This window comes from Neolamprologus multifasciatus, chromosome 7 (assembly GCF_963576455.1).
Source record: "Neolamprologus multifasciatus chromosome 7, fNeoMul1.2, whole genome shotgun sequence".
Lineage (NCBI taxonomy): Eukaryota > Metazoa > Chordata > Actinopteri > Cichliformes > Cichlidae > Neolamprologus > Neolamprologus multifasciatus.
In genome coordinates, this window is record NC_140445.1 from 35,324,203 (window position 1) to 35,333,700 (window position 9,498).

Here is a 9,498-nt window from a genome sequence, read left to right on the forward strand (position 1 = left end):
GCACAGAAAAACATGAAGGGGATTTTCCTGGCCTGGGATTTTATAAAAATATTCTGCGGTACATCAAAAATGAAAGAAAACCATTAATCAACACATGAACATTACCTCTGAAGTTACAGCGGTTTTATTAGAGACACGGCTAAGCGTTTTGCATTTTGCATAATTCTAAAAAGTTTAAATTTGTTCAGTATTGAACGGCAGAAATTAGGTTTTCTTTTCGGAAGTATATAAAACGAAAAAAAAAAAACCCATCGGCCGACAGCGCTGTAAACAACGGTAGACTTGTGCATAACAAGCAAGCGAATAATGCAGAAAACAGTACAGAGAGAGAGAGGGGGAGAGCGAGAGAGAGCTGTGCATCTTGGTTGAAGCAAAACAGTAAAAGTAAGAGTGAATACATGACGATGTTTATGTGAAGTGTAGTTTGGATCTTCTTTTGCTGCTGGTTCGGTCAATATTGTTTGGAGGGAGATAAAACTAACAGCTTTAGAATCAGTGCATAAAGGGCATGAACACAAAGCGCGGACCCGCCGACAGATCAGAATCAGCGAGCTGTCGGCTTTCAGCCCCGACCTTGTCCCTGCGGTCAGGTGAGAAAGGCGACATCTCACTGATTCTGATCCGCGGGTTGCGCTGTGTGTTTAAGTCTTTGTGCAGAATCCGTGTTCCTGCTCTCATTTACTGTCTTAGCTGTTTGGTGGTTGTTGAAATTTTGTGAGATTTCACCAGAGATTCTGCCATTTCGGGCAAAATAAATTTATATTAAAAAATCGATTCAGGATTTTAATGAATCGATTTTACGTTATCCAAGCCAGAATCGATTTTAATCGATAAATCGATTATAAAAACCCACCCCTAACCATTATCTCCCTGATGTGTGGGCGGCTGGGAATTTCATATCGCAGCTGGAGTATGCTGAGAAGATGGTGCAATCCTATGTTTTCCACGGCCGGCATTGGCTGGTCATCCAGAGCAATAAAATGAGTCAGAGCCTCTGTTATTTTAACTGCCCGTGGATTTTCTCTTGACATTTTTCATCGCTTTTCCAAAACCTGAGTTAAAGTTGGCTGTTCCGGTCCACACTGCTGACATTTTGTTTAGCCTAGCTACAGCAGCCTCCAGTTTCTCTTTTTTTATCTGGAGCTGCCAGTCTGACTCGTCTAACCCTGTGTCTGTTTTGCGCGGGATGTCCCCCTAGTGGCCAATCTAAAAAACTACAACAAAAATGACATGCCACCCTCTGATTAATGAAATAAGTTAGTATCGGTTCATGGTATCGGTTAACTTTTACGAGTATGAGTACACACACATTTTACAGTATCGACCGCGATACCCCATACCAGTATCGGTATCGGTGCATCCCTAGTGAACACAGAAAGTTGCAGACATGCACGAGTAGCTCCTTTAATGCCACATTCTAATCAGTTTGAAGGATGCACGTACAGACAAGACTATGGAGACAAGCTGAAGCAATAACAATAAACTAGAGGGGACGTAGATGTCTGCAAAGAGTCCAGCCTCTAATGATCAATTTTGCATCACAGCATACCTTTGCATATTTGCAAATGCACACAGTGGTGTACAGTGGTCTGGTGTTGTTCTGTCTGGCAGTTTGTTTCTACAATTTGTATCCATGATTGAATAATTTGAGTTTCTGGACTATGTCAAAAACCCATGCACCTTATAAAAACTGAACACAAATTATTAGATTCAATTTCCTGGCTGCTTCAGCCTGTGTTGTCATGATTGCATGTTAGCAGTTAATAGCGCTCAGATTGAAAAGTCATGGTGGCCCGTAGCATATGAGTGCATCAAAAACTGGGGAGATGTGCTGCAAAATTATTATTTAGTGTGAATAACATGTGCAGATATTATTCTGTGTCTATTATAAAATGATGCCCACAGACTCCCTTATATATATATATATATATATATATATATATAATTTATTTATTTATTTATTTTTTTAATCCCCTCTCTTTCCTGCAGGAGATCTTTATCCTTCAAGTTGAGGTCCTCTACTGGTGGCTTGGGAGCTTGAGGGTCCTGCACAGAATCTGTCCAGTTCCTAGGACTGTGTTCTTCTGGACAGAGATCTCAGATGTTGTTCCTGGGATCTGCTGGAGCCACAATTGCTATACATTATTAAAATTTAAAGAAAGAAAAAATAGATTTATCAAACAACTTAATTCATTCCACAGTGTAAATACTGGACATTATACCATTTGTAAACATACCCTGAAGCCCCAGGAATCTGGCTTTTTCATGATCCTGTGTCATTTGACCCATCATTTTGAGTTTTCATATGTTTTGATGGTTTATGGTTTATGTTTAAGTTCATTTAGTTATCTTAAGCTCCTAGGTTGCCAAGTTATAGTTCATTGTTTATTAGATTCTGTGTTTCTTTGTGATAATGAGGCTGCAGCATGGATACGGACATATGATCACAATGATCATGTTTTCCTTTGTGATAATCCAGAATCTGCTATGATTTTTTAAGGATTAAAAAAACACAGGCTTGTTATAAATAACTATACTGCTCTCTACTGGCTTATGATTTAACTGCCAATATGTTTTAAAAACAGCTTGAAAGTGTAATGTATGAACTTGGCAAATAAGTATCCGCAAGGATAACCACAAGTCCTTAAAATTCTGTTAACAATCTTCTGAAACTGAAATATGCAAAAGGCAACCAAACTCCAAGTCCCAGAGTTTGCACACTTAAACATAACACCAATGTGTGGGTGGTGCTATTATAGTGATTTTTGCTACTACTGCTTCTACTACTACTAATACTGCAGAAGTCACAGACTGTCTGCAACATATGATTAGGCAATGTGTTACTGCTCAGAATACATGACAGAAAAATGTAGAAATTACATTTCCTGTTAACCCCCTTCTCAAAATAACAGATTCAGAGCTTTAGGTCCCCATTTACTTTTTTCAAATTACTTAAATTACTTGTGTTTATGCTTGAGTGTCGCTTCCATTTTCACTTGTCACTTTTTGGGTTGCAGACAAATTTCAGTTTTATTTTGAGTCATTAAAGCAAAGGTGTGACACATGCAGCCCAGCTCGCCAAAGGTTCGCCTGCAGCCCACTGCATAGCACTGAAATGTGAAATCTGCAGTTATTTTCTTTTTTTTGTAAACCTCACTGCCATACCTGCTATACCTGGCAGTGAGGTTTAAATGTATCTTCTCTGTAAAGGCCACCAGAGGGAAAGCCCTCTGTTTTCAAAGATTCAAAATTAGGTACTAATGAGAATACAAAGAGGTATTTAAGGTGTGGTGCATCTTCAAAGTACTGTGGGAAAAGAAGCTGTTCAACATCCTTTAAGTCTTGCAATGTTTGCCATAGGGCAGCAGTTCAAAGAGGGGTGCAGTCTCCAATAATATTAGAGGCCCTTCTCTGGCCCTTCTCTCTAGAAAAGCTGTGTGCCTATGATGTTCTCTGCAGTTCTGATAAAAAGCCATGCCATCAGGTGCTGTCAGCACACTCTCCCCTGTGCATTTGGTAGAAGTTGATGTCTGATTCTCCTCAGCCTTCTCAAAGGGGTTGTTGTGTCATGTTACTGGTGACAGTGGAAGTCGAAGAAAAGACCTTAGTGATGATCACTCCCAGAAATTAGAACTGGGACAGTGCTATCCAGCTAAACATGGTTTGATCAGCTCATGCCAAACTTTAAAAATGGCCTGGAAAGAAAGAAATTATTCAAGGACCAACTTATTCTTCTCTGTCCATTTTATTTTCAGTAAGATCTTCATCATTTATGTGATGCCAAAAGCTGAACAACCCTTCTCTGTTACTTCTTCCATAACAGAATTAATTAACAGTAATTTTAAAACTGTATATACTGTATATTCTGTGTATTTATTATTTCACTCCTATTGCCTGTTCTTATTGTCCTTATCTTCAACTTATGCTGCTCGGTTGTTTGTAAATTGCTCGTTGGGGATAAATAAAGTCTTCTGATTCTGATTCTTTCTTCTTGTTGACTCATGAAGTCTAACTATAACTGAGACAAGATAAGCCTTAAGTTCTGTAGATGTTGTTCTGGGTTTTGTTGTGACCTAATGGTTTAGTCATTGATGCACTGTTGTAGAAGTTTTGGGTGGTCAGCCACTCCTGAGAAAGTTCCCCACTGTTCCAAGTTTTCGCCTTTTGTGGATCATGACTTTCACTGTGGGTCACCGGAGTCATAAATCCTTGGAAATGGCCTTGTAACTCTTCCCAGACTGATAGATGTTGTTTTTCAACTTAGTCTACTTCACTTTGTCAGACAGGTTGTATTTAGGTGGTTTATTTATTCAAGGCCTGTGGCAGTAATCAGACCTGTGTGTGAATACTGAAACTGATCTTTGAAGCTTTCCAAAAAAAAGTGGTCAAGTGCACGACTTAAGACCAGGTACATTTAGATATCTTTTTTCTCTTTATAGAAAAACATGAACTCATCATTTAAAAAAAACCCCAGCATTTTGTATTTACTTATGTTACTTTTGACAAATATTAAAATTTGTTAGATGATCTGAAATGTGTAAATGTGACAAATATAAAAACAAATAACACACAAAAAAAATTAGGAATAAGGCAAGTACTCGTACAGAGTTGTTCTCATCTTCTGTCTTTGTGTTTTAGTTTTGACTTCACTATCTTCACTTTGCAAAAGTGCTGTTAAACTTGCCAGCCCCTGGCAAAGCAACACATCCTTAATTCCTGAGAAACACATCCAGTTCTCTTTCTCTGTGGCCTCACCCGTACTAATCTTATCAGTCACCTACAGTCACACTCCAGGCACACACGTCTATCCACAGCGCTGTGCACAGCACAAGATGTCTACAGTCTAGGGAGATGTACTGGCTCACTGTGATGAGGATAAACCAGCACACTTTGAAAACATGAAAGAGAAGTTTTTCATCACCACATTAGAATGTTCATCTTGGTGTGTTTGAGTTGGTGCAGTCTAAATTTAAATCTTAAAAAAAACAAAGAAAAAGTTTTAAATGCTCAGGACAAGAGGAGAAATGTGAGAATGAATGATATTTACTACGAACAGTCTTTATAACTGGTGTAAATAATGTTGGGAGAATATTTTGTGCTATAATGCAACTGATCCCCTTTGATATATCAACATGAATGTAAATGAAGAAAATGCTGGAAACCTATGACACACTATGTTAAACAATGATTTATTTATAAGCTTTAAAATAAAAAAAACCCACTAAAATACAATTACACTCCACAGTAGATGGAGTAGTAGATGGTATTACTAGTAAGTATTTGTAAGTATAAAATCATACAGATCTTTTAAGGATCATTTTCTTCATGGTCAGTATAATCAGTTACTAGTTCAAATTATCATCCTTTTAAATGAACAAGTAAGGCTGGATCTGCATTATCTTGTTTCACCAACACTACTAAAAAATGAAATTGGCACGCCGGTGTAGACACAGGCAGTCAATCAACAGTTTCAGTTCAAGTTTTTGAACCATTTTCAGGGAAACCAAAACCTTTTCCAGAGAATTGCACAGCCAAACCCGTGAACCTGAGCAAGCTGGTTCAAGAGAGATTGATTTAGATAACTGCACATCTAATCAGATACCGCCTTAGTGGCACTTTTAATGTGAAAATATTCTATGTTTATGATTGTATTTGATTTTAATTATATCTGAATACTTTTAAACTCCACACAAAATTTTTCACATTACAAACCCTTAGTGAGCTACATTTACGATTGCTAATTTTACTTTTTAACTGGATATCAGACTTGTACTACATTTCAGCTATTCTAGTACAGCTACTGTGGTACTGCAGCTAGTGCAGTACCCACTTAAGAGTGCCCAACACCTATCTCCCACATCTTTACAAAAACAAATTGCTCATGGATGCCTTTCTCCACCCAAACTGTCTTTCATGCAACTTCAATTTAATTCAACAGAAGTCAAGTGCTAAGTTTACACAAATGATTGCTGAGACAGAAGTAGGCTACCCATGTCATCATTACTCAGCTGTCAAAGAAACTGCAGAAGCAGCTTTCGTGCCAAGTGAAGGCATATATGAGCTAAAGGTGATTATGTATATTCAGATCTTTTCTAGTTTTGTGTTTGGACTACAAAGATTTAAATTCAAATTGATTCAGTTTCTGGGGCTCGAAGATACAGAAGCGGTATGTATTCATTAATTCAAAAGAACAAATTAATTAGACTTCCTCAGAAAATGTTACATTTTTCTGAAAGGGTTTTTTGTTTTTTTGTTTTTTAATAAAGTGTTCTTTGAATTTCCAAGATAACTGTATCTGATATATTTCTGGGGGTCAAAGAATATAAAAATCAAAGGAAGTCTCTTTAAGGAGGAAGTCTCCTTTGCTTTATTAGGTTAAACAGTCAGTTGAAAAACGAAATTGAAAATTGTTATTTCATGCCAAATTGCATGTTAGTGATATGATAACATGTAACCCGTGTGCTACTATTTTATGCACAAAAAAAAAACCCTGCAGCTAACATTTGCATTAATGTTAGCTCATTTACACAGTTGGCTCGGTCTTAATTTGAGTTACTGGGAACATCTGATGGGTCTCTAATTTGCCTGAGCACTCACTCGATTTACTATTCATGGAATTACATTTTTCTTACGCTGTTTCTACATCAAACTAATAGTAAATAATATATTAGTTGGCTCTCAAAGGCTCATGGCAAGCTCTTTGTCTTATATCTTATATCTTTAGTTCTCAATGACTGGAACGTGACTCAAAACCTGTCCAATCAGTTTTTGTTAAGTGTCCACAATGTTCTGATGTTACAGCTCTAAACCTGTCATTCATTTACTCTCCTCCACCCTCCACTTATCACCTTGAAATGCTGAAATAAAGGTACATGTGGGGAACAATGTGTACAGCCCATATCTGGTTTTATGCCTCAGATATTTTTTCTAAAATAAAAAACATAAATATAAATTTCCTATAATACCATATTACTAGGTAGTATATTACTGACTAGATATGCCAAACTAAAGGAGTGTAGAAACATATAAATGGTTTCTATATTAAAAATAGACCATGAAAAGCACAGATAGTGGCTGATGCAGACATAATGCTTGGTTTCACACTTAGTGTGTTACAACTTCACTCTTCTCCAAGACTAGCTGATGGACAAACACCAGCATGTAAAATGTTAACTGGTTGTACCACACATTTTTGACACTGTCAACATCTGATAACAGACGCTCACTTTAGGTAGACGGGGAGTCTGCAGCTGATACATAATTTCCCTATAAGATTGCATTTCTGCTTCCAAGAATGATGCTAGTGTGGATACTAATAAAAAAGACAAAAGGCTGACAGCATAGCTGGACAGTATAAAAATTACAGACAACAGGATAATTAACAGTTGCACAACTTTACCTCTTTTGTGTAGAGCAATGCAGTACTATAAAAAAGTATTGAGTCACCCTTAATTTCTTTACATTTTGCTGGGAAAATAGGAAACATGTGCAGTAATTTATTGAAATGTAAAAATCAATAAATAACAACGTGGAATAACAGTTTACAGGCGGGAGTGGCCACAAGTCCATCTGACTTGTGCCCACTGGATTTTCAGTCCAGTTCTTGTTTAATCTGGCATACAAGGGCATAGATTTGGCATGGACGGAATGGACATGTCCCCACCAATATTCAGCGATTATTGAATTGTCCCCACCAATAATTTGATCTCTTCGAGTAAAGAAAATCAAACCCGATAGAAAGAAAAAAAACGATCTGTTAACGTCTCATTCCCCCAGCGGTGCAGAGAGAGTTAAATTACTTCTCTACTGGAGTCCTACCTCATGTGACAAATATGGCCAATGTGATTGGCTGTGCCTTTCAGGGAGCTCTGTTTAGTTTCAGCAGCGGCAAACCTGCGCTGCGAGGAGGAGAGGAGGACGGCAGCGCAAAGGAAGAACCTGGATATAAGAAATTGTTTTTCAAAGAAACCTGTAAGTCACTTAAAGCCAAATGAACTCATAAAATGTGTCCGTCATAATAATGTTACAGGCTATGCTAGGCTTTGGCCCACATCAGTCTAAAATTGTATGTAACCACGAATAACGGGTTTTGGAAACTAACTGCACAACAGGCAGCACTATTAGTTATCTCAGTCTCCCAGAGTAGCATTTCTAATTTTGATTGAAACTGTCAGAGAAAACGGCAGCCTGGAGCAAGCCACGATATTAGTTTACAGAGGCTGTTAAAATTATATGTCTAACGTTAAAATGTTGGTGACACAATAATTTCATCCTAATGGTACTGACATATTCATATATGAATATGTCAGTACCATTCATAGGGTTCATTTTTGAGACAAAATGTCATGAGGTAGTCATGATTTTGCAAATATCCACCTTGTAGTGCAGTTTGCACAAATTGTTTTAAAAATGCACTCACCCTACAAACATTATTGATGAGTCAAGATCTGCACAAATTGACAGAAACACTGAAGCAGCTCCACATTTTATTCTTATTGTCATTTATGTCCTATTTGTCAGGTGACAGAAGATCCAACATAGAGCTCAGAGAGCACTGGTGATACAAGATCACAGGTGAAATTGGATGATGACTTGTTGGTTCATTACTGTATTTGAAGCACATGTGTGACTGCATGTATGTGGAATGTCTCATTGTTATTTATCAGGTGACAGAGGCAGCTCTGCCATGTTGTAGCTCAGACAGAGGTGAAGATGCGAGGTCACGGGTGACTGACTGATGATTTGGTGCTATAGTTTAAATAGTATTTATTATCATGACAATTGTTAGGCTGCTGATGTAAATTGTTTCATTGGTGTATATTTGACAAAGAATCTGAATTAACATGTCTCACTTTTTATATGGCACGAATCAATGTGTTATTTTATCAGGTGCAATATGTCCTAGTGCAGTCAGAGGGGAAGAGCCAGGGCCAAAGGTGAGACACATCAAGCACAGAATAATAATTGTAATCTGAGGATAAAACGCATGTACTGAGGCTGAAAGAAGCTTCAGTGCTCTCAGAAGACTAAAAAGATGGCTAAGGTCAACAATGACTCAAATGAGATTAAACAATGCTGCTACATGTCCACCAGGAGAGACTGGACAGTATAGATGTAAAACAAATATGGCAGCAGTTTATCTCTGTTAACGAGAGGAGCAGGCATGTGTTTGGCTCCTTGAGTTGTTGTGTGGGACATGTAGTCCATGTCTGTTGCTGTAACAGAAGTTCATTTTTAGAATAGAAAATCCCAGCTCACTGATTTGATCGGGGCAATAGTGTGGCTAAAATGTTGCATAATTTTGCTGAGAGATCTTTTACTTTGTGGTAATCTTAGATGAGTAGTTTTATGGACAAAACCCACCAGGTCATTCAGTGTTCCCTTAGTGCCAAAATATAACAGATGTTGGTGTACTACAACTGAAGTAATGTTGTTAAGTCTTTAACGTCATATTCTTTTATTGTCATGACTGTATTTGAAGCTATTTTTATTTTTGTA

At 37.6% G+C, this 9,498-nt stretch overlaps 1 long non-coding RNA gene across 1 annotated transcript; it reads left to right on the top strand.

The window, feature by feature from the left end:
* Positions 1-463: 463 nt before the first annotated feature.
* LOC146514674 (uncharacterized) lies at positions 464-760 on the top strand. Its single transcript, XR_014875062.1, has 2 exons — positions 464-554; positions 591-760. It is a non-coding gene; the product is annotated as an uncharacterized LOC146514674 (long non-coding RNA).
* The last annotated feature ends 8,738 nt before the right edge of the window (positions 761-9,498 follow it).